Genomic DNA, 27,654 nt, shown 5'->3' with positions numbered 1-27,654 from the left:
ACAACAAATCTCACTACACACCCTAAAAGATATAGAAACATAAGATACTTGTTCTCTACAGTGATCTAAACCATAAAAATTCCAGTAAACATTTAATCATCTAGTTTCCAAATTCCTCCCTACCAGAGTATAATTGCCAGATCATATTTTTCACCTTGGTAGAATCAGTCCTGTCTAAGCATAATAGACAGTAGGTCTTATTCATTTATTTAAATCATCCATGAAAGAGTTTTCTAGACACTTAATGAAGCTTAGAGGTAAATGGAATACACATTTTCAACTTTTGCAGTAGTCCAAAAAAAGAGAAACACATTATCTCATTGGTTTGCAAAACACACTTTTATTTCCTGCTCATATTATGTGAGAGCTTGTGCTTCCACTGCACTCTACCAGGATTCATGTGTCTTCCTACCTGAGACCCAGACTGAAAGAGCAACTGCCCTGTAGGTCATATGAGTCTGGTGGTAGAGGGGAGGAGAACAGGAGAGTCAGAGGGAACCACAAAATCATATTTAAAGCATCCACTATGATGGGGCAATGCTGTTCTAAGCTCCTCTCACTAGCCAAAGCATATCATCCGGCCAAACTTAAAGCCCATGAGACAGGAATTCACATACCCCTTATAGGATAAATTACAAGTTGGGAAAAAGTAATTCTACCTAACTTAACAGAGTAAAATATTTTCTAGTCAAAAGAACAACAATTCCTAAGGGAAGTGCTGAGAGGCTGGCTGGGGAGTCAGACAGCATAGGTTTGAATCCTGGATCAATCCCTGTGTTAACTTGGGAAATTTATTCAACGTTTCTGAAGCTTAGATTTCTTTCTGTAAAACAAGGATAAAATCCATCCTTGTGATTATTTATGAAGACAGTAAATCACTGATTTTGTTTCCCTTCTTAACTCTTTATTCAAAAGTGATTAGAAGGTCTAAGGTTTAAATTTATTATTTTAGACTTGTTTTAAATTTATCATAAATGAAAACAATGCTTTCTCAAAGACGTGCTAAATTGTAAAAGACATTGTTCTCTGTGAGTACTTATGATGCTCACCTCTTAATCATGTTTACCGATTATTGATTTTCATTATTGTTGAAAGTTGGCTAGTGCATGTCAGTTTTGCCAATATAATTCAGTGGTATTTTAAAATTAATCAGAAAGTGTTAAATTTTTTATACATAAAAATATTTTAAAACTGGCAGAATCCCCTTGCTTAAAACATTTTTTTAAAGATTAGATATATTTTCTGTCTTTCAAACATTCAGTTTTAGATTTCTTAAAATGGTGACATTCTTATATTTCCTTGGGCCATACTAACATATAAAAATGGAGCTATTTCCAAAATATTTCTAAAATATATTTTCTGTAATATGAGGGTTGTTGTTTGAAAAATAATTTCCAACCTATCTTGTTAAGATGCCACATTTACACTACAGAGCAGTTGTAAGTTTTATATTTTTAATGTTATATTGCATTCTCATCATTTATACTTTATAATCTTGGCTAATCAAGAGCTCTTTCTAGGGACTGTAGTGTCCAGCTGACCTTTTCTCATTGTTTTCTTTCAATCATTGTTAATATTTTCTCTAATTCATGTTTTTGTGCAGATATAGTTTTATGATATTTTTCTTTTTTGTAATGTTTAGTTGAAAACTAGATAATTCATGACTCTATAAAACATTACATCATAAAACTTTGAAAGCAAAATGAAAACTTGGGATGTCACTCTAGGCTCCTCCTCTTTGCAGAAATATCACTTAGATATTTAGTTATCCAGAGGGTTTCTCAGACATCATATAAGAAAAAGGTCTAACTTTCTCTTCCTATTTTGTATTACAGTATGCGCTTCTAGACTGCAAACACCAATGTAGACCAGTAGTTCGAGTACAAATGCAAAGCGCTATGAGAAAACAAACCAAAAATAAGGACAGTCAACAGTGGGAAGATGATCTGGAGATAGGTCCATCTCAAGGGCCTGGTTATGCAGCATAGTTTAGTTTGACCCAGGCTCATATTGCACAAGAGTTCCACAGATGTATTGATTTCCAAACTCAGGTGGACTTCTACATACCTATGCTAACTATAAGGTAGGTCAGCATCTCTTAAAAATTCAAATTAGTCAATTAGCTCAAAGACTTTAATTTCCAAAATTATTCTTTTCTATTTGTATAACAGTTTTATTGAGACAAAATGCACATTTATAAAACACACTCCCTTAAAGTGCACTATTTAGTGGTTTTTAATATACTCAGAGATGAGTAACCATCACCACTATCTACACTTTTAGAATATTTTCATCACCCCAAAATGGAATCCCATATTCATTAGCAGGCACTCTCCATTATCCCCTCTCCCAGACCTTAACTATCACTAATCTATTTTAGTCTCTATTGATTTGCCTATTCTAGATATGATATCAATGGAATCATAACATATGTGGTTCCTTATCTTTGGCCTTTTTCACTTAGAATGTTTTCAAAGTTCGTTCATGTTGTAGCACATAAAATTTTTTTATATATTCTGGATACAAGTTACGTATAAGATATGTGATTTGCAAATATTACCTCCCATTCTGTGGACTGCCTTTTCAACTTTCTTGGTAGTATCTTTTAGAGCACAAAGATTTTTAACTTTGATGATGTTCAATTTACCTATTTTTTTTCTTCTGTTGTTTTTGCTTTTACTATCATATCTAAGAAACCATTGCCTAATCCAATGTTTCAAAGATTTACTCCTATGCTTTCTTCTAAGATTTTTATAGTTTTAGGTATTAAATGTGGGTCTATGATTCATTCTGAGTTATATTTTGCACTATGATGTGAGGTGGGCATTTGATTTCATTCTTTTACATGTAGATATCCAGTTGTTTCAGCACCATTTATTGAAGAGACTTTTCTTTCCTTCACTGAATTATCTTGACTCCCTGTCTAAAATCAATCGACTGTAAAAATAAAGGTTTATTTCTGAAATATCCATTCTTTTTCATTGCTCTAAGTGTTTATCCTTAGGTGAGTACCTCACTGCCTTGATTACTGAGGCTTGGTAGAAAGTCTGAAATTGCAAAGAGTGAGTCCTCAACTTTGTTCTTCTTTTTCAAGATCATTTAGACTATTCTGAGTTCCTTGAATTTCCATAAACTTCTGGATCAGCCAGAAAGTTTCTGTGAAAAAAATGCAGCTGAGATTTTGATAGAAATTGTTCTGATTCTGTAGATCAACTTGGGAAGTACAGCCAACCTAATAAAATTGTCTTCCAGTCCATGGAGAAAAAAAGAAAAAGGATGCCTTTTCATTTTGTAGGTCTTTTTAAATTTCTTTCAACACTGTTAAATATTATCAAAATTCAAGTACCTCTTTCTGTATTGATTTATATAATGTAAAGTTATATTTAAAAGCTTTGACAGCCATATTATTGATCTACCTACTGGAATATTACCTTTTAGAACATTATGTATTTTCAAGAATCTAATTTGGGAGATCATTTTAAAGGCATCTAAGTGATTATATTTCTCTTTATTAATAGAAAGATACAAAAATTTTAATTTTTTTCATAGTTAAATCCTCCTGGTTCAGAACTCTTGGGGGAGAAACCTCCAAAGCAATATATTACTACTTGGAAAATTGTTATAATATCTAAGTTTAATTTTATGGTGCTTATAAAATAAGAGGATCATATGGCAATAAATCACATCTGATATTTGAAATGTATTTTAATTACATTTTACAGAATTCTAGATCCCCAAACGATATATTCACCTAAAATAATTTTTGAGTTACAATACTCTTTTCAGTAAATAAGGCAAACATGACCCAGCTAGTTTAAATCACTCCACTAATAGCAGGAAGAAAAGGGGAATTGACAATCAGATTCATGCACTGCCTGCAATATTATAGCTATTCTGCAACACTATCTTGTATTTATTGTTTCTAAAATCTGAAAACTTTACAGTTAGGGCTGCCAGATTTAGCAAAATATACGTGCATGAAACCCAGTTAAATTTGAATTTCGGATAAACCACCAATAATTTTTTAGTATAAGTATGTCCTAAATACTTTGTGGGCCAAACTTAGACTAAAACATGTGTTATATATCTGAAATTCAAATATAACTGGTCATTCTGTGTATTATCTGGCAAACCTATATACAGTATGTGTCTAAACTATGATCTCTAATATAGACTTGATTCGTGATTGGATAATAGATTTAAAATAAAAACCTCAGTTGAATTCAAGATTATTTTTTAAGAACACACACTGACCTCCATTTATTGATTTCAAGACACATGAAAAAAGTTTATGAATTCCTATAGACCAAAATTTTATCTGCATAGTTCCTTTGGGGAAATGTTCTATGAGGGAAACTATAAAGTCACTTTCAATTCCAAGATTATTTAATGCTTTGCAATATCAAATGAAGTCTGGCGCTTTACAAGACACATACTTTCTTAGTTAATTCAAGTCAATTTTCACCATCTTACTTTCTCTTTATTTAACTGAGAGATACGTGTAAATTTCCCCCATTAAATACAGACGAGAAAACTGAAACTCAGATAATTGCTCAAGGACTTATAGTTGGTGGTATTACAATTAAACACTGATCTGGCTTATTCTAAATCCTATATTCCCCCTTTTCATACTTTTTATACTTTTAAATGTTTGCATATGGCTACCTCTATAATCCAAATGTAGTAAATATTCACCATTTATTTCACTTTGTGCATACATATCTGAACTTTCAGATAGTATCTAAAACCAAAACATACTGATTAATTTAACATTAAAGATTTTTATTATTACTAAGTCCAGAAAAATTCTATACATATTTTATAATTCATTGATTCATCCAATTTTATTATGTAGGAAGAGCAGTGAAGAATGAAATTGTCTTATTATTTTAATCCTTCTAGAGAATGAAATTGTCTTGTTTATTATTTTAACCCTTCTATTCTAACATTTCAAAAGAGAAGTGTTCATTATTTATCCTGTTATATGCAGTTATTTTTGACATAAAAACATTTTAAATTGATTCCAGGCCCCTAATTAGAGTCTCAAATTTTACTGTATTTAGTAATTTGAAGCTTTTATGTTCCTGAATATTGCCCCAGGTAAAAGAAACACCTATATTCAGGTCAGTTTATATATTCCCAGCTCTTTGTTATATAGCAAAGCAAAATATAAGTTCTGCTTGTCATTTATTGGACACAGGGTTATGTTTCACTAGGATGACACAAACTGCTTTTCCAACCTAATTCCCCTGTGGGGATTTAACCAACCAAAAGTATCAAATCAGAAATGGAATTTTGCTCTAGTCTGAATCTAGTATAATCATACTTTTACTGAAGAAATCTTCCTTATAAGATTCAGGGTTATCTGCTATGCATATATTATTGGAAAGCATGACCTACTAGCCTTCACGAATCTATGATTCATTTTGAAAGTGTCAAAAGTGGAAAATGAAGGCTTTTACTATCTCTTCAAGAAATTGGCAGGCAACCAACATGGTAGATATATTATACATATAAAACTACAATAATCTATAACAATCTAGGCTTCTAGTAATTTATATTCCAAAATTTCAATACTTGCTATATATATATATATATATATATTTTTTTTTTTTTTGCTAAATCTTAGTGTCAGCCCCAGGTTTTGCCAAAGGCAAAGCTGTGAGACATTGGGAATTTGCCTTTACAATTTTCAGCCTTTCTCTCATGCTCTTCTCCCAGAGTAGCATAGCTTCATTCAGCTCTATCATGTGTCCTAGGCCACTAAGCTCTAATAACACTTTTTATACTATTTTCAGTTCTTCATTCAAAATTATGTGCTACACCTCCTAGAATTATTGATACTTTGATATCTACTTTTTCATTTATTCAACAAGAATTGAGTGCCTACTGTGTGCAAGTCACTGATGCTGAGTTCTACAAACCAGAGCTCCCTTAAGGAGCTCATAGCCTGTTGGCTGGAGAGAAACAAAGACAAACAAGAAATAGGAGATATCCAAGAACAGAACAAACACCATATTTTTACTTAGCCCACAGGGTGCCCTGGCCTCTTGATTTTATTGCTACTTCTCAGGAAACAGTTATTCAGAGCCTGTGCTAGTGCTTCTTGTCTTCCAATAATTACGAGAGTCCAGGGATCCATCATGAGCTTTTTCTCATCTTTATCTATACCCATCCCATGGTGATCACATACTGTCCACTGGGTTTAAGAAAACTGATGGTCCTCCAGATTATTACCTCCAGCCCTTACCTCCTCTGTGAATTCTAGACTAACATCTCTAACCTCCTGCTTGAAATCTTCCCTCTGATGCTTAATAAATATCTCATATTTAACATGTAAAACAACTATTACTTCCTCTTTTGCCTCCTCAAATCTGCTCCTGCACCAGGCTTTCCCACCAAAGGTATTGTCATTGCTTTTGTCCCAGATGCTTCATGTCCTACTTTTCAACCAATCCTTCAGCAAACACTATCAAACTAAACTTTTAATTCTATCAGTTAACTTCTTCCATTTCTGAATTTTTTCTCAGCCATGATGATCTTTGGTCTGGAATAGGTAATATTCCACCTAACCTAGCCTCTCTGTTTCCACTTTTGTTCTGTTTCCCTATAATTTATTCTAGGAGCAAGATACTTTAAAAGGAAAAAAAAATGATCATGTGTTGTTTTTAACACTCTAATCATGTTAGGTCACACTTGGAATAATATTTGAGTGTGACATATCAAAAGGACTCTACGTGGTCAGACCTCTGCCAAAATTTTTACCCTTATTTTCTAAGACCCTATACCTCAATCACTTTAATCCAGGCACACTGGTCTTTCTGTCATGCCTTGAACACATCAATCACATTTCTGCCTTAAACCATTTGCAAGGACTGTTCCTTCTCCCCAGAATATTTACTGTACTGGCCTGTATACTCATACCACTTAGGTAATTTTCCTCACATATCACCTCCGGAGGTCTTATTGGACCACCCTATTACCCATTCTAATGCCTCATTTGTAAATCATTTCTACTCCCATTTCCATCCCACATCTTTTACTCCCCTCATCTCTTATCTTCCTTTTTTTTTTTTTTTTTTTGCGGTACGCAGGCCTCTCACTGTTGCGGCCTCTCCCGTTGCGGAGCAACAGGTTCCGGACGCGCAAGCTCAGCAGCCATGGCTCACACGCCTAGCCGCTCCGCGGCATGTGGGACCTTCCCGGACCCACGTCCCCTGCATCAGCAGGCGGACTCCCAACCACTGCGCCACCAGGGAAGCCCCTTCTTATTCTATTTTACCCTTCTTTATAAACAGTTATTAATGACATTATACTATATGTTTATTTACGTTCTGTCTCCCTGACAACAGAGTAAGCTCCAAAAAGGCAGAGATTTGTCTTTTCTGTCCACTGCTGTTACCTCAAAGCCTAGAAAATAACTGATAATATAAATGACTTTCTCTTTTCTCCTATGGCATCCATCACAAAATAGATGTTTGTGTTCAAAGTTTCTACGTTCCGTCTCCCGCTTTCTCTTTTTCAAACTCCAATCTACATTTTGTCCCCCTAATCCATTAAAACACCTCTTTTTGCATATAAGAGAATAGGAGTTTTCAATCACTGTCAGTTATGGAGACAACTGGTAAAATCCTTATGGAGATCAATTTTGCAACATCTAATCAAGTTCCAGCACACATATATTGTACAGCCAAGAAACTCCATATCTAGTTATACGTCCCAAACAACATATGAGTCATGTGCAAAGATGTTCACAGCAGCATTATTTGTAATGGAAAAATATTGGATATAAGTGAGATGCCAGTAATTACAAGAATGAGAAAATACATTTTTGGCAAATTTTTCTATTCATATTCAGCAGTTATAATCCATGAACTAGCTCTATATATAGCCACATAGGTATCCAGAATGTGTGATGTTGAGTGAAAAAAATTAAATGTTATAACACATTACATTTAAGAAATTGATGGAAATGGAAGAAAAAACTACTTAACAGTATTATATTTGTGTGGTATACATACAAGAGTGTGTGTGTGTGTGTGTGTGTGTGTGTGCGCGCAGTTAAAAACATGAACTAGATAACATTTTCATGGGTAAACCACTAAGTGAAGAAAATGACAAAAACCCAAACCTCTTTTTGTCTCTGCCTCTGTCTTTGATCTTGTCCCCTCTCTCTCTTTCTCTCTCAACAGAAATTCATAAATTAACATTCAACTTCCAAGTCATTTTTAAATTTATTAACCTAGAACATGAATAATGAGTTTCTAAATCTTCATATTTCATATTTAATGTCATGTTTCAAATATCTTTGCTCTGATTTTTTGCATTTTTGTATAATCCTAAGGGGTCTATACTTAGAATGTATGATTGGCATATAATATCCCATGCTATGATTTACATTTTTTTTTTTTTTTTTTTTTTTTTTGCAGTACGCCGGCCTCTCACTGTTGTGGCCTCTCCCGTTGCGGAGCACAGGCTCCGGACGCACAGGCTCAGCGGCCATGGCTCACGGACCCAGCCACTCTGCGGCATGTGGGATCCTCCCGGACCGGGGCATGAACCGGTGGCCCCTGCATTGGGAGGTGGACTCTCAACCACTGCGCCACCAGGGAAGCCCCTATGATTTACTTTTAAGGTTTTGATTATGAAGATGATGTGGGTCTCATAAATGATTTAGATAATGTCCCCTTTGTTTTTATCAATTATTTCTCAAATACTGTGGTAGAGTTCACTGGCAAAGACATATGATCCCCAAAGTTTTATTGGGAGAAATTTTAAATTAATATTTCAATTACTTAATAGTTATAGACCTAATTAAGTCTCCTACTTCTTAATGCATCTCTTTCAAAGTGTTGTATTTTTCTAGTATGATGAGTCAACTTAATTTGTAAATTCGTTTTCATAAAGTATTCATAATCTAAGTATTTCTTTGTTAAATGATACGACTTACATATAGTAAGATGCACACAATTTGATGTATAGCTACATGTGTTTTACATAGGCACACACCCACATAACCACCTGAGAGACTAAGACTGAGCATTTCTATCACTCCTAGGAGGTTTCCTTATGCCCCTTATTAATAACCACTATTCTGACTTCTCTAATTATACATAAGTTTTGTCTTTTCTTGCACTTCACATAAATGGAAACATAACCTAATTGTGCCTATCTTCTTTTGTTAAATAAAGCTTTTTTAAAAATTAATTCCTATTGTATCACTAGTACATTTTTTTATTTCTGTGCTAAATCCCATTTTACGTATATATCACAATTTGTTTATCAATTTTCCGCTAGATGAATATTTGGTTTGTTTCTAATACATGGCTATTATGAATAAAACGGTTATGAACAATTTTTATGTGCCCTTTGTGCAAATATGCACTCCTTTCTCTTGAGTATCTATCTAAAACTACAAGTACTATATTGTTTAGATATTGTTGAATAGTTCTCCAAAGTGAACGCAGGAATTACACTTCTGGCAATTATTTATAAGATTGCTAGGTTCTCTTATTATCTCACCAACAATTAGTTATTTTTTTTTTCGTTATATCAACCATGAGGGTGGGGATTAAATTGCAAACTAATGCTACATGAATCCATGGAGATTTATTATATCTTAAGTGAGAAATCCTTTCTTGACAGCAATTTACTCATGTGTTGACAGGGATTATCTTTGCTTTTGGAGATCAGTGTACTATTTGATCAAATTAAATGCATGCTAAATACATTACTAATTGTCAAAACAGTCATTTTTTGCTCCAAGAGTAAAGGATATATTTCATATTTCAGATAATGACTTTTGTGTGTAGATGACATTGTGGTGAATTTTCTTAGGTTAAATTGGCCTATGGGTGCCTCTATATGCAATTACATTGCACAAGTACCTTATTTTTAAACAGTCACGGATATCACCATTCCTGTTTTTGTTATCCTCTTTGTGTGTAGGATCTGATTGTTTATGATCTTTCTGGTTCCCTTGACATTTATATTGGCACAAGTCTAAGCATCCTGAAAAAGTTGCCTGTGTGTATCGGTCTTTCAGATCTGAACCCTGTAGATTTTCTAGAAATCTGATATTTTTATTAATCTTGATAATAACAAAACTCAATACTTCAATGTATTGAATGAGGTTTTAGAGAGTAAATTCCACTTATAATATGCACTACTCTACCCCCCACCCCACGCAAATACACAATGTACCTGAAATCCTCCCCACTCCCCTTGGAAGACATGTTCTTCCTTCTATGAAAGAATATTTACTTCCTGTTTCAAATTCAGTATTTTCCCACATGATTTTTGATATTTTGGGTTAATTATTGCAATTTGCATTATCCTTCACTGAAGCTGACAGGCCTGATGTTTCAGAAAGATGTTAAATTTTTAACATCTGTACATGAGGACTTCAGAATGAAAAATATGAATCCAGAAATATTACATCAGTATAGACACAGATGTCCTCCATCCATTCTTCCTTTCATTTATACTTGGCTTGATATTCTTAAAGTATATGGATATCTATACCTGCCCATCCATGATTGATTCAAGCAAAAAATACAGTTTTTCATTACTTCTACATGAATATGTACACACGTATAAATGTATTTTTATATATGTGTTGCTGAATTGAAGGGATAAGTTTTAGAGGAACATAAATTACCCTATATGTACACATGTTCCAAAATTCTGTCCATATTCCATTTGATCCTATTTTTCCTCCTTCTCTCCCTACCATTTCCAAGAAGAGTAATACTAAATATTTCTATATATCACTACATAGGTATTATTTACTAAATAATATTTTAAAATAACATAAGTGATTGCAATTTTGTCCCTTTTGTGCCTGAAATCAACTTTTCTAGCTTTCAAGTGATTAATATTTATTAGATAGTAAGATTTACTCTAGGGTTCATGGTGATAATCTCTTACATTACTATAAAATGAAAAAGATACTTTGTAAGTTCAGTGTTCATTCCATTTCGCTGGAAGGAGTAAATACTTCAGATTTGAAATGAAAGCCAATTGTCTGCGTTTGTTGTATATGATTACATGTTTGGTTTGAGGGTGTTCATGAAGTATATTATCATGATGATAAATAGTAAAGATGATTTTGCTTAATTTCATTTTAATACGTTATAGACATTTAATCAAAAAATAGAAGTAAAGTGAAACTTGCCTCACTTAAATCACATCAGGATTGTGTTTTTTGGGGAGGACTGATTCTTGGCAAATTTGTAATCCTCACTTGTTTAGACCTTGTGATTTTAGTCACATTGACACATGCTTTAAACTTATCTGGATCATACAGTTCAATCTATAGGATTCAACTACTTTCTTTGTCAGATCTGTATCAGTAAGTTTGAGCACCCTATAAATGTGTTCAGCTTCTTCAATACCATCTACATTCTTCTAAGGAGTAAAACACAAGATCATTTATTACCTCTTGGGAAGAATCTGTCTTCTAAAACTGACTTGCCTGAAACAAAAGACAAAGCCCCCAGATGAAAAGTCCTCTCAGTATTCTCTAAAGCTCTTGTCACACTTGTTACTATAAATGACTACTTCTGCCACAAAATATTTCTTTCCTTTATTTATCTTCTTTTAGTTAGTTATCTGGTTCAAGGTTTAATTTAAAATAAAGGGATGTAGTAGATTTTAGTGTTAGTTGGCAGAGAATTAAGGGCCACAGTACTCCATTTTATTTTGCCCTGATGTGTGATGGAAATGCTAATGAAAGTAAACAAAGATATATACAAATGCATTGATATTTAAAAAAAATTATGTATTAGTCGATGTTGTGATAGTTTCCTGAGGATGTTATCAAAGCAGGGATATATACCCAAAACAGAATGACAAAAACAGAGAAGAATATCTACTTTTCTTCAAAGAATTACAGCAGCTAAACACTTCTGTTTATGCTATTCTGTGTATTTTCTCTTTCTTACGTGCAGATTCTGGATGTGGTTTAATCAAGCTTGCTAATTATTCTGTTCATCTGTCTACCTATTAATCTTGCCTTTATCTATTAAACAACATATTGAGACCAATTTCAGCATACGGATAAATTTTTAAAGAAATATCCATTGAAGCAATACTTGTGTCCCATATCTACATAATCAGGTAAGAGTGGGCTTATGTTCACGAACACTAGAATTTTCTATTATTTTTCAGATTAAATTAATGGTACATTATTTCCTTGGTCTTCAAGTTAATAAAAAGTCTTTGGAAACCTTGGCAGCAAAAAGAGAGTCAAGAAGATTCCATGCATGAGAAAGATTTCAATTGTCATTGCTGATTCTGAGATGCAGGGGCCCGTACATAAAGAGCAGAGAGAAGCTTCTTATAGCTAAGGGAGGTCTCCGGCTGAGAGTCAGCAAGGAAATGGGGACATCAGTCCTATAACTGCAAAGAACTGAATTTGGCTAACAACCCAAAATAATTGTTTTTCCTCACAACCTTCACTACAGATATAGCTCTACAGTAACCTTGATTTTAGCCTGGTGAGACCCATGTCAGATTTCGAAGCCACAAAGCTGTGAGGTAGTAAGTCGGTGTTGTTTTAAGCTGCCAAGTTGGTGTGGTTTGTATGGCAGCAATAGAAAACTAGTATAGGCAAACTCAGAAGAAGCTCTAAGAAGAATTTTAATTCTAATTGTATTTCTAATTGTCCTTTTACCTTTAGAGAAATGCACAAAGTAAGTTTACTAATGATTTTAACTTCATGACTACTTCTTTCCAAACTCCCCTTCTGAAAGAGTACTAGGAGTCAAATTGATTTTTTGCTCACTACTTTCTTTCCAATATTCAACTTTTTCCCCTGCCCTATTCTCCATTGTTTGTTTTTTCAGTTTGTCCTGTTATGATTTTTTAATTTTTTCTTTTATACTCTAGTAAGAAGCCATCAATTTGGCCAATACAAGTGTTAGGAACAGAAATCTAAATCAAAATATTTTTCATCTCTTTTACATATATTTGATAATATTAACAAAAATCTTAGAGTAAAATTTTTATAGTATCATTATCAAATATAGATAACCAACATTATTTAAGTATATTCATCTAATTTTTGTATGGCTAGATTTTCATTCAGTATTTCTGAGGAAGAATAATAACAGTATGTGCTCTTATATTTATGTTAATGTCCATGAAAGGAAAATTTAAATGAAAGTGTAGAACGTAAAACTCATGCTGTTATTTATTACCTTACATGATTGTTAAATAAATGATTTTTCTTTTAGGGTATTTTGATACATGAGGCAAAGAAAAAATATCTTTTCCAGAAATTTAGCAAAATTTATTTTTGTTTCAGAAAAGAAAAATAATAAAGTGTAGACAAATACTAAAATTATAATGTTCAAATAAATGAATGACATATGTTTTGTAAACTATTTCTAGCCAAAGAAAAGTGTTCAGAGGTGGATATATAACTTCCCTTATATCCAATTCAGGGGAATTAAATAAAACTTGGGAAATTTATTTTTTATCCATAGCTGATAATCAGTTATTATGAAAAAGAAAGTTTTCTATATCTGGTAATTCAGTCAAGCATGTGAAAATGCCTAGTAGTATCAGAAAAGGCCTACCAATTTCTAATCCTTATCATACCTATAAAATTCATTTTTAACCTACAAAACTGTAGAATCAGTATGAGATGAAATGTGTCAGTAAATTCTCATACTCTTTTAAGTGGTACACTGTAAGAAAAGAGATAATAGTTTTGCACAGGGCATGACAACTCCTATTCATTCATTTATTCAATATGCTCTAGTGCACACCATGCATAACATGGAATTCTATTATGGGATATGTAGAAAATAGAACTTGACCTGTAAAACCTAGCCCAGTATCCGACTATAATATAAAGAGCACATACTACCCTTAAAGAAATTTCAGCATAACAGAAATTTATGGATGGCATAAATTTGGATTTATGAATGGATGGCAAGTGCATAAAGTTAAAGTGTAAAGGAGAAAGTATTAGTCCTATAAGAGTCCTAATTTTCACATGAAGTTATTGCTTCCAGCTGGTGGGATCAAATAAGTTTTCATTGAGAGTGTCATACTGATACTGAGACATGAAGAATAAATAGAGTGAGACAAAAAGAAAAAAAATGATAAGCATCCCATTAAAAGAAGTATGGGACATCCTAAAATGGAAAAGCATGAAAAATTGGTATCAAGAATTGGGTTTTGGTAGTGTATATATGTCCATGTCACTCTCTCACTTCTTCCCAGCTTAACCTTCCGCATCCCCATGTGCTCAAGTCCATTCTCTACAACTGCATCTTTATTCCTGTCCTGCCCCTAGGTTCTTCAGAACCATTTTTTTTCTTTTTTCAGATTCCATATATATGTGTTAGCATACTGTATTTGTTTTTCTCTTTCTTACTTCACTCTGTATGACAGACTCTAGGTCAATCCACCTCACTACAAATAACCAATTTTGTTTTTTTTTATGGCTGGGTAATATTCCATTGTATATATGTGCCACATATTCTTTATCCATTCATCTGTCGATGGAAACTTACGTTGCCTCCATCTCCTGGCTATTGAAAATAGAGCTGCAATGAACATTGTGGTACACGACTCTTTTTGAATTATGGTTTTCTCAGGGTATATGCCCAGTAGTGGGATTGCTGGGTTGTATGGTAGTTCTATTTGTAGTTTTTTAAGGAACCTCCATACTGTTCTCCACAGTGGCTGTATCAATTTACATTCCCACCAACAGTGCAAGAGGGTTCCCTTTTCTCCACACCCTCTCTAGAATTTATTGTTTGTAGACTTTTATACACTACCAAATGTAAAATAGATAGCTAGTGGGAAGCAGCCACATAGCACAGGGAGATCAGCTCTGTGCTCTGTGACCACCTAGAGGGGTGGGATAGGGAGGGTGGGAGGGAGACACAAGAGGGAGGAGATAAGGGGATATATGTATATGTATAGTTGATTCACTTTGTTATAAAGCAGAGACTAACACACCATTGTAAAGCAATTATACTCCAATAAAGATGTTAAAAAAAAAAGAATTGGGTTTTGCATTTTATCAGAAAACCCTAGATAGGCTAGAAAATCACTAGTTTGGCTAGAAATGTGACAGTCAGGAAAAATAATACAAGAAAACAACTTTTCCAATTAGATTCAGAAAAATAATTCAGGACTAATGCCTGGAGTGTCTGGCCAAGACTCTAAGATTTACTGCAGAGACAATGAGAAACCATTAACAGTAGAATTAACAGTATTTGGATGAGGTTGAGAATGGAGTTACCATCAGCAATTTAGTAACACTTTTTGATTGAAGTTGTAGGTACCTATATATATATATGATAGGTATGCTGATTATTAACATTTAGACACTTAGTTTTTCTAATTTTATTGCTATACCATCATGTTAACTAATGCTATCTTCAGTATTGATACAGAATCTTCATTATAAATAGATACAATTTTTATAATGTTTATATTTAATATGTGAAGAATATTGTTTATAAAAGTCTGCATTAAATAATGTATTCCCATTGTTCAAAACTGGTATTCTCTATTTGTCTTGAATCAACTTAAAGCCAGGTTGTGTCTTTTTTACACTGTATGATACCTGGAGCCTAATATACTAAGATAAATTTATAACATCAATATACACTTGGATGATTGTATTTATAGTGGTGTTATACTTTAAAAATTAAATTTGTAAATTTTATTCCTACGTAGTATACAAACATTCATTTAGGATGAATTTCTCCCAAAGTATATGCAGCCAACAGATTTAGCTAAATTATGTTGTGGTAAAAATAACCCAAAAAATCCTAGCAATCGACAAGAGGAGTTTATTTTCTCTCATGGTACATGCCTTTTGAGGATTGCCTGTAGCTCTGTTCCAGGCTGCTATTCATTCTATGATCTAGGCTAAAAAGATTACCTCTGTCCTGGTCTCTTGGCAGAGGAAAAGGACATGGACAATCCATGAGATGCTTCTTACAGCTTTGCTTCCAACTATTCCTATATCACTTTTGTCCACATTCTGTTGGACAAAATGAGTCTTATGTCCAAGACTTGTCCATGGGGCAAGAATATATTCTCCTTTTACAATGAAGTTCTGCCAGTTACATAGTGCCTGGTAAGAACAAGACACCTTCCTACAGGCAAGGGAGCCAATACTTGGTTACAATAATGCAATCTATAACATTTAATTCTATAGGCACTGGTATCATGAAAAGGTCTGGTTAAAAAATAAAGCCTTTGAAATTTTGTAAGTTATATTTATTTGAAGATCATGATGTATCTTAATATGTTAAATATGTTTAGTTTTTTGTAGTGTAAAGGTGGATAGATTTTTAGGTTTATTTTTTAATGTAGTTTTTCACAGTAATCTGCTTAAGTCCTGTGGTTGGTGGCTTCACTTCATATCACTTACAAAGACTTATTTTTCAGCAAATACTTGGGATCTGAAATACTGTACAGGAAAGTACTAAGTTGACAAAAAATTCACCTATTCATGCACTCTCTTAAAACAATATAATAAATGCACATGACGCCTCTTGGTCATTTACTGTCTTAGAAATCCCCCCCCATAACTTCAAAGAAGAGTGGCAAATTTGCAATATATAATAAGATATATTCCATTTCTCACTTTCCTATATCAGCCATCCATAATTTTTTCTCCATTACTATGTTACAAACACTTTTCTATTATCAAGGAAACAAAAAAGACATACTAACTAGTAGAGAGGAAAGAAACTCACAGATTTGAAATAATTGAATTTGTGCCACTACTGGCCTTTTAGAAAGTCATTTACCAGGTGAGAAAGTCATTTCTATTATGTGCTGTTACAGTACCTATGAGATTCATTTACATAGAATCCCTTGATACTATTATTACCTCTTCATCTTGATAGTAAAAATGGTTCACTGTTATAGATAGTAGGGCAGAGATGAGTATTTACAACTGTAGCACTTAGTTGGTCTTCACATATACTATTAAACTATTCCTTAGAATTATGTGCCTATGTTTGAGTACATTTTTGTGTATTTATTAATAAAGTTTTATCTGCTCTTATTTTCAGTTCCAATTCTAGGAATTTCCAAATAATGGATGTAGCTGAGACTGCACATTACATAGCAGTAAGCCAGCATTTATTGTTTCTAGATTTTTGATGATGGCCATTCTGACTGCCGTGGTGTTGGTTTGCATTTCTGTAATGATTAATAATGTTTAGCATCGCTTCATGTGTTTGTTGGCAATCTGTATATCTTCTTTGGAGAAATGTCTATTTAGGTCTTCTGCCCATTTTTGGATTGGGTTGTTTGTCTTTTTGATATTGAGTGGCATGAGCTGCTTGTAAATTTCAGAGATTAATCCTTTGTCAGTTGCTTTACTTGCAAATATTTTCTCCCATTCTGAGGGTTGTCTTTTCATCTTGTTTATGGTTTCCTTTGCTTTGAAAAAGCTTTTAAGTTTCATTAGGTTTTGCTTTTTTTTTTTTTATTTTTGGTTTTGCTTCCATTTCTCTAGGAGGCGGGTCAAAAAGGATCTTGCTGTGATTTATGTCACAGAGTGTTTTGCCTATGTTTTCCTCTAAGAGTTTTATAATGCCTGGCCTTACATTTAGGTCTTTAATCCATTTTGAGTTTATCTTTGTGTATGGTGTTAGGGAGTATTCTAATTTCATTCTTTCACCTGTAGCTGCCCAGTTTTCCCAGGTCCAGTTATTGAAGAGGCTGTCTTTTCTCCATTGTACATTCTTGCCACCTTTATCAAAGATAAGGTGACCATATGTGTGTGGGTTTATCTCTGGGCTTTCTATCCTATTCCATTGATCTATATTTCTGTTTTTGTGCCAAAACCATACTGTCTTGATTTACTGCAGCTTTGTAGTACAGTCTGAAGACAAGAAGCCTGATTCCTCCAGCTCCACTTTTATTTCTCAAGATTGCTTTGCCTATTCAGGGTCTTTTGTGTTTCCATACAAATTGTAAGATTTTTTTGTTCTAGTTCTGTGAAAAATGCCAGTGGTAGTTTGAAAGGGATTGCACTGAATCTGTAGATTGCTTGGCATAGTAGAGTCATTTTCACAATGTTGATTCTTCCAATCCAAGAACATGGTATATCTCTCCATCTATTTATATCATCTTTAATTTCTTTCATCAGTGTCTTATAGTTTTCTGCATACAGGTCTTTTGTCTCCTTAGGTAGGTTTATACCTAGATATTTTACTCTTTTTGTTGGTAAATGGGAGTGTTTCCTTAATTTCTCTTTCAGATTTTTCATCATTAGTGTATAGGAATGCAAGAGATATCTGTGCATTAATTATGTGTATCCTGCTACTTTACCAATTCATTGATTAGCTCTAGTAGTTTTCTGGTAGCATCTTTACGATTCTCTATGTATAGTATCATGTCATCAGCAAACAATGACAGCTTTCTTTCTTTTCTGATTTGGATTCCTTTTATTTCTTTTTCTTGTCTGAGTGCTGTGGCTGAAACTTCCAAAACTATGTTGAATAATAGTGGTCAGGGTGGGGAACCTTGGCTTGTACCTGATCTTAGTGGAAATGGTTTCAGTTTTTCACTAGTGAGAATGATGTTGGCTGTGGGTTTGTAATATACAGCCTGTATTATGTTGAGGTAAGTTCTCTCTATGCCTACTTTTTGGAGGGTTTTTATCACAAATGGGTGTTGAACTTTGCCAAAAGATTTTTCTGCCTCTGTTGAGATGATCATATGTTTTTACTCCTTCATTTTTCAATATGGTTTATCATACTTATTGATTTGTGTATATTGAAGAATCCTTGCATTCCTGGGATAAACCCACTTGATCATGGTGTATGATCCTTTTAATGTGCTGTTGGAGTCTGTTTGCTAGTATTTTGCTGAGGATTTCTGCATCTATATTCATCAGTGATATTGGCCTGTAGTTTTCTTTTTTCGTGACATCTTCGTCTGGTTTTCATATCAGGGTGATGGTGGTCTCAAATAATGAGTTTGGGAGTGTTCCTCCCTCTGCCATATTTTGGAAGAGTTTGAGAAGAATACGTGTTAGCTCTTCTCTAAATGTTTGACAGAATTTGCCTGTGAATTCATCTGGTCCTGGGCTTTTGTTTGTTGGAAGATTTTAAATCACCATTTCTATTTCCGTGCTTGTGATTCGTCTATTTATATTTTCTATTTCTTCCTGGTTCAATCTCAAAATTTGTCCTTTTCTAAGAATTTGTCCATTTCTTCCAGGTTGTCCATTTTATTGGCATATAGTTGCTTGCAGTAATCTCTCATGATCCTTTGTATTTCTGCAATGTCATTTGTTACTTCTCCTTTTTCTGTTCTAATTCTATTGATTTCACTCTTCTCCCTTTTTTTCTTGATGAGTCTGGCTAATGGTTTTTCAATTTTTTTTAACTTCTCAAAGAACCAGCTTTTAGTTTTATTGATCTTTGCTATCGTTTCCTTCATTTCTTTTTCATTTATTTCTGATCTCATATTTATGATTTCTTTCCTTCTGCTAACTTTGGGGTTTTTTAGTTCTTTTCTCTAATTGCTTTAGGTGTAAAGTTAGGTTGTTTAATTGAGATGTTTCTTGTTCCTTGAGGTAGGATTTTATTGCTATAAAAGATACTTGAAAAGTACCTTGAAAAGATAGTTGAAAAGATACTTGATATGATCTCAATTTTCTTAAATTTACCAAGGCTTGATTTGTGACCCAAGATATGATCTATCCTGGAAAATGTTCCATGAGCACTTAAGAAGAAAGTGTATTCTGTTGTTTTTGGATAGAATGTCCTATAAATATCAATTAAGTCCTCCTTGTTTAATGTATCATTTAAAGCTTGTGTTTGTTATTAATTTTCATACTGGATGATCTATTGGTGAAAGTGGGGTGTTAAATTCCCTTACTATGTTTGTGCTGTTGATTTCCCCTTTTATGGCTGTTAGAATTTGCCTTATGTATTGAGGTGCTCCTATGTTGCGTGCATAAATATTTACAATTGTTATATCTTCTTTGATTGATCCCTTCATCATTATGTAGTATCCTTCTTTGTCTCTTGTAATAGTCTTTATTTTAAAGGCTACTGTGTCTGATATGAGAGTTGCTACTCCAGCTTTGATATGATTTCCATTTGCATGGAATATCTTTTTCCATCCCATCACTTTCAGTCTGTATGTGTCCCTAGGTCTGAAATGGGTCTCTTGTAGACAGTATACATACAGTCTTGTTTTATATCCATTCAGCCAGTCTACGTCTTCTGTTTGGAGCACTTAATCCTTTTATATTTAAGGTAGTTATTGATATGTATGTTCCTATTACCATTTTCTTAATTGTTTTGGGTTTGTCATTGTAGGTCTTTTTTTCTCTTGTGTTTCCTGCCTAGAGAAGTTTCTTAGCATTTGTTGTAAAGCTGGTTTGGTTATGCTGAAATCTCTTAGCTTTTGCTTGTCTCTAAAGGTTTGAATTTCTCCATCAAATCTGAATGAGATCCTTGCTGGGAGAGTAATCTTGGTTGTAGGTTTTTCCCTTTCATCACTTTAAATATGTCCTGCCACTCCCTTCTGGCTTGCAGAGTTTCTGCTGAAACATCAGCTGTTTACCTGTGGGGATTCCCTTGTATGTGTTTGTTGTTTTCCCCTTGCTGCTTTTAATATTTTTTCTTTGTATTTAATTTTTGATAGTTTGATTAATATGTGTCTTGGCGTGTTTCTCCTTGGATTTATCCTGTATGGGATTCTCTGCACTTCTTGGACTTGATTGGCTATTTTCTTTCCCATATTAGGGAAGTTTTCAACTATAATCTCTTCAAATATTTTCTGAGTCCCTTTCTTTTTCTCTTCTTCTTCTGGGACTCCTATAATTCAAATGTTTGTACCTTTAATGTTGTCCTAGAGGTCTCTGAGACTGTCCTCAATTCTTTTCATTGTTTTTTCTTTATTCTCCTCTGCAGTCATTATTTCCACTATTTTATCTCCCAGGTCACTTATCTGTCTTCTGCCTCAGTTATTCTGTTATTGATTCCTTCTAGACAATTTTTAATTTCATTTATTGTGTTGTTCACCACTTTTTGTTTGTTGCTTAGTTCTTCTAGGTCCTTTTTAAACGTTTCTTGTATTTTCTCCATTCTATTTCCAAGATTTTGGATCAACTTTACTATCTTTACTCTGAATTCTTTTTCAGGTAGACTGCCTATTTCCTCTTCATTTGTTTGGTCTGGTGGGTTTTTATCTTGTTCCTTTGTCTACTGTGTATTTCTTGTCTTCTCATTTTACTTAACTTACTGTGTTTGAGGTCTCCTTTTCACATGCTGCAGGTTTGTAGTTTCCATTGTTTTTGGTGTGGGTGAGGTTGGTTCAGTGGCTTGTGTAGGCTTCCTGGTGGAGGGGACCAGTGCCTGTGTTCTGGTGGACAAGACTGGATCTTGTCTTTCTGGTGGGCAGAACCACATCCAGGAGTGTGTTTTGGGGTGTCTGTGAACTTATTATGATTTTAGGCAGCCTCTCTGCTAATGGGTGGAGGTCTCTGGTAGACCAATGTCCTGAACTTGGCTCTCCCACCTCAGAGGCTCAGACTTGACACCCAGCCAGAACACCAAGACCCTGTCAGCCACACAGCTCAGAAGAAAAGGGAGAAAAAAAAAAGAGAGAATGAAAAAAATAAATAAAAATTTTAAAATTAAAAAGTAATAGAAAAGTAAAGAAAGAAGAGAGCAACCAAACCAAAAAACATACCCACCAATGATAACAAGTGCTAAAAAGTATACTTAAATAAATAAATAAATGAACAGACAGAGAGAACCCTAGGACAAATGGTAAAAGCAAAGCTATACAGACAAAAATCACACAAAGCAGCATACACATACACACTCAGAAAAAGAGAACAAGGAAATATATATATATATATATATATATATATATATATAAAGGAAGAGAGCAACGAAATCAATAAACAAATCTACCAGTGATAATAAGCTCTAAATACTAAACTAAGATAAACATAAAACCAGAAACAAATTAGATGCAGAAAGCAGACCTCAAGTCTACAGTTGCTCTGAAAATCCATGGCCTCAATTTTTGGATGATTTGTTATCTGTTCAGGTATTCCAGAGATGCAGGGTACATCAAGTTGATATGGATATTTAATGTGCTGCTCCTGAGGCTGCTGGGAGAAATTTCCCTTTCTCTTCTTTGTTTGCACAGCTCCTGGGGTTCAGCTTTCAATTTGGCCCTGCCTCTGCATGTAGGTCGCCTGAAGGCATCTCTTCCCCACCCAGACAGGAGGAGGTTAAAGGAGCAGCTGATTAGGGGGCTCTGGCTCACTCAGGCCAGGGGGAGAGAGGGTTACAGTATGCAGGGTGAGCCTGTGGTGGTAGAAGCCGGTATGACATTGCAACAGCCTGAGGCGTGCTGTGTGTTCTCTTGGGGAAGTTGTCCCTGGATCATGGGACTCTGGCAGTGGCTGGCTACACAGGCTCCTAGGAGGGGAGGTGTGGATAGTGACCTGTGCTTGCACACAGACTTCTTGGTGGCTGCAGTAGCAGCCTTAGTATTTCATGCCCTTCTCTGGTGTCCGCGCTGATAGACGCAGCTCGTGCCCATCTCTGGATCTTGTTTAGGTGGTGCTCGGAATCCCCTCTCCTTGTGCACCCTGAAACAATGTTCTCTTGCCTCTTAGGGAGTTCCAGAGTTTTCTCGGACTCCCTCCTAGCTGGCTGTGGCGCACTAGCCCCACAAAAAACCCCAGTCCTCCCCCTGGGATCTGACCTCCGAAGCCCAAGCCTCAGCTCCCAGCCCCCACCCACCCGTGGGTGAGCAGACAAGCCTCTCAGGCTGGTGAGCGCTGGTCAGCACTGATCCTCTGTGCGGGAATCTTCCACTTTGCCCTCTGCAGCCCTGTTGCTGCGTTATCCTCCATGGCTCCAAAGCTTCCCCCCACCCCACCCACTCCCATTTCCGCAAGCGAAGGGGCTTACTAGTGTGTGGAAACTTTTCCTCCATAGCTCCCTCTCAGAGGTGCAGGTGCCATCCCTATTCTTTTTTTTTTTTTTTTTTTTTTTTGCAGTACGCGGGCCTCTCACTGTCGTGGCCTCTCCTGCCGCGGAGCACAGGCTCCAGACGCGCAGGCTCAGCAGCCATGGCTCACGGGCCCAGCTGCTCCGCGGCACGTGGGATCCTCCCAGACCAGGGCACGAACCCGCGTCCCCTGCATCGGCAGTCGGACTCTCAACCACTGCGCCACCAGGGAAGCCCCGTCCCTATTCTTTTGTCTCTGTTTTTTCTTTTGTCCTACCCAGGTATGTGTGGAGTTTCTTGCCTTTTGGGAAGTCTGAGGTCTTCTGCCAGCATTCAGTAGGTGTTCTGTAGGAGCTGTTCCACATGTAGATGTAGTTTTGATGTATCTGTGGCGAGGAAGGTGTTCTCCATGTCTTAGTCCTCTGCCATCTTGAAGGTCCCCTCAGGGGATTCATTTTCTTTCTAAAAATCTTGATGGACATATTGCTCTCTTCTTATTCCCAAGTCAGCTCTGTTTTTATAGACAAAATACTCTCCTGAAGCATTCTCAGGTTTCAACACTTGGAGTGTCTTGAATCCTTTGAACAGTCCATTGGCACAATTTATTGGCCATATTTATATCACTCACAAAAGCCATAGGGAAAATCATGGATTTCAGGGGTTTTGTTGGCTGAGTTAAATGTTCTGATTTATGCTTTATACTTCCAAATAAAGAGGGATGATGATCATATAATCTATGTCCAATGACAAGCAATTATTTTATTTACTTAAATATTTTTTCCTCTAAAAGATTTATATAGATTTGACAATTTGCTAACTAAAAATTAAAAATAGTAGAAATAAATGACAAATGATTACTTAAACTCTTCCTTTCTTGGAAAAGAAAGCAAAATTTCAGATCAAAGAAATGATTATACTAGGAGTATGAAGGTCATAAAACTGCACTCAATCAAAATCAGAGCAAAGGCAGACACAAAGTGGCAGCTGAGGAATCTGAGGCATAAAACATGCAGAGAGAGAGAGGGAAAAAAACAACAACAGAGGACTATGAAAGCTTTTCAGGAAGAGGAGATAGTTTCCATAGTAACAAAGCATAATGTTCTCTCAATGTAAAAGATCCTACTTTGAATGCATTATTGGTGATTCAGATGCAAAAATAATAATAATGTAGTTTAGAGAAGATGGCACAGGAATTTACATGCCACAAGTTTTAAGTCTAGGAAGCAACGACTTGTTAAGAATACACTTGTAAGTTTTGTTGTTAGATTTGTGCCCCTATAAGATATCTGTATTTGGTAGTGCAACTTATTCAATCCATGAGGGCCTATAAGAGAAAGGGTAAGAATGACCTAAAATTTAATACTCACTTTACTTACCAAACCTTGCGTATTAGAAATATATCCATCTGGAATAGAGCAGAACCCTGCAGCACTCCCCCCAAGTATAAAACTGAGCAGTTAATGATTAGGACACTAGCATCACAGGCTCTGTATCTGATGCATATTCCTGAGTTGTTTTACTAATACTGTAACTGCCACCAGAGGGGGAAAAAAAAAAGCTATTTTCATCGCTGCAAGATGACCAGACTGTAGCTAGGACATAAGATGAGTAGTACTGCATCTATGGCTAGTACAGTTCCAAGAACTGGCCTCAAGAGCATGGGATTAATATTATTGCTCATAATAATCTATATCTTTGTGAGCATCAAATTAATTGTAACTTGCTCTGACCATATATGTAATCGGGCAACTCAAATTGTCAGCAAAGAGATGCTACAGACCCATGTTGACATCTTCCACTTTGAGAATACAGCACCCTATGTCAACATGAAGAAGTTACAAAAGGTGGATCTTCTCCCCTAATCCCATAGAAATAGAATGATGTTTGACAGTGGGGAACTGAAAGAAGCTCTGACAGTGGGGAATTGAAAGAAGTTCTTTGGCTCTTTCCTGTTTGCTTATTTCTGTTCCCCTCTGACCTTAAAAGAACCTAATTATAAATTAGGTTATATTCCTAATTATAAATTAGGAATGAGATTATTAGACAATTTAACTCCTGACTTATGCTCTCCTGAATGCACACCATGCCTTGACTAACCTGTCAATTCATTTCCTAGATAAAAAGAAGTAAGAATGCAGAATTAAGTAGTTAAAGAATGATTAGCTCTCTATCCCCAAAAGCCCCCTAGGGAATCCTGCAGGCAGATCACATGGGCAAGGTAACAAATGAAGAATCACCCAGTCTGTATGCAATGGAGATTAATGCAGAACCCAACCTCTTGCCTCGATGATTCACTGAGATTCTTCCCCCCATTTTTCCCTTTAAAAACTGTCATCACTGAGCAGAATCTTTGGAGTAGGTCTCTGGACACGAGTCCACCATCTCCCCAGATCGCCAGCTTTTCTAATTAAAGCACCTTTCCTTTCTACTGACCCTTGCCTCTCAAATTACTGGCTTTTGAGGGGTGAGCAGCCGAACCTGAGTTCGATAATACAACCACAAGAAAGAACCCCTTTTTCCTTATTTGCATATGGTAGCTGTGTGTTTATGTGTTTATTGAGAGAGAAAAGGAGGGAAGTAAATGAAAATTTCATTTAAAAGCATAGTACCAATGGATTAAGTGGTTGCAGATTCGATAACTCTTCAGAAACATTTACTTCAAACATCCTCCACTTCTGTGGGCCGAAGGTAGATCAGAAAGCAGGCTTTCTTTAGAATTGGTCATGTTGTTCATATTTGTTATGAACAAATATGACTATAGCAGGTGTGAAGAGACAAAAGGGTTTAAAAAAATCCATGTACTATTGATCTTGCTCTCTTGAACCTCTGCTACCATCCTAAGAAAAACATGCATAGTCTAGCCCGTTGGTGCAAGAAGTATAAGCAAAATACGGAGCAGATGCATTTCAACTGAATCCATCCTAGATCAACTAACCTCCAGTTGAATGTGAGAATGTTTGTTATGCATAAATAGTCAAACATTATTAAAATTGGCCACTAGAAATGGAGTGCTATCGTATGTAACATTGGCTTTGAAAGTGAGAAGCAGGTGAAGATAGGAAAAACATAATAATATTATTACTGGAGGCTTGAAAAATAGAAACCTGTCTTATGTCACCCACAGTAACTAAAAATGTACTTAAGGAAGGTTGTTGCCAGACAGATTGTTGAATGTATGAAATAGCTTCTTTTGACCAAATATAATCAGGTTCTATAAGACAGAGGTAAGCTCAGAAAAACAAAACCCAAAACAAAACACACATAAAAAAACCAGGTCCAATTTATAAGCAGAATTTAGAAAGAAAATAAAACTGTTGAGTCTGGTTTCTGTTTCCATATTAAGGACTCACAATGGAAGTCACCTCTTCATCCTAACAAGTAAAAATCTGAACAGACTGAAATATCAACAGCTTTTCTTGGATCCATAAGACAAGTGAGAACACAGGACAAATTGATGCCTGGGGAGACAGACAGGCAAATACAGGGAGTCACTGCTTACTGGAGCAGAGACTCACAAGTGGAAACCAGAAACAGACACAGGAAGCAATGCTGGGGTGGAGATACCTGAATTGTAATTGATGAATTGTTGGAGGCTCAGTGTGGACAAGTCTAAGAGTTAAAATCTCCTGGGGGAACCTGCCATAGAAGGGATCCCACAATACTGTGACATTCATCCCTAGGAACTTGATAAGGTTTCCACAGTAAATATTAGAGGAAAAGCCCCTAGTGCTCTGGTAGGAGGAAACAAAAAGGAACAACTTTGAAATATGCCAGAGCACTCTCTTATTCTTAACAAGGCCTGTCCTCAGGGTAAAGTATTTTACTTAAAGTTAGGTAAACAGCCTAACCTGCTGGAGTATTATCAGAGGCTAGCTGACCTGGAGAAAGGGAAATACCCAACTCCAGCCCATTCTAGCCATCCTATTCCACCTAAGAAGAAGGAAAAAACGGAGAAATTCTTATGAAATTCATAGTCCAGTCTCATTTAAAGAAACAGACTTAACCATAGGATTATAAAATTCTTCTCTTTCCCCCACACTTTACCACCACATTACGAAAGACCCACTTACAGCAGTTCTTTTTACCCAGTACATCATGTTCAGCTAGCAAGAAAAATTTACAAGCTTATCAAAAAGCAAAAGACACAACTTGGAGAGACAGAGTAAGTATCAGAACCAGACATGCAGGATTGTTGGCATTATTAGAAATTTAAAATAACTAAGATTAATATGCTAGGGGCTCTAATGGGTATAGTAAACATGCAATAGCTATAAGCAGAGAGATGGAAATCCTAAGAAAGACCCAAAAAAGAAATGCTAGAGATCAAAATCATTGTAATAGAAATGAAGAATGCCTTTGATGGGCTTACTAGTAGACTGGACATAGCCAAGGAAAGAATTTCTGAGCTAGAGGATATATCAATAGAATTCTCAAAAATTAGTACAAAATATCTAAGGATGGTGGGACAACTGCAAAAGTTGTGACATATGCATAGTAAAAATACCAGAATATATATTGGAAAAGAAAGAAAGAAACTGAAGATATATTTGAAACAATAATGACTGAGAATTCCCCCAATTTAATATCAGAAACAAAACCACTGATCCAAGAAGCTCAGAGAACATCAAGCAGAATAAATGTAAAAAACTACACCTACACATATCATTT

Source organism: Orcinus orca, chromosome 2 (genome assembly GCF_937001465.1).
Source record: "Orcinus orca chromosome 2, mOrcOrc1.1, whole genome shotgun sequence".
Lineage (NCBI taxonomy): Eukaryota > Metazoa > Chordata > Mammalia > Artiodactyla > Delphinidae > Orcinus > Orcinus orca.
This window is presented reverse-complemented; position numbering follows the sequence as displayed.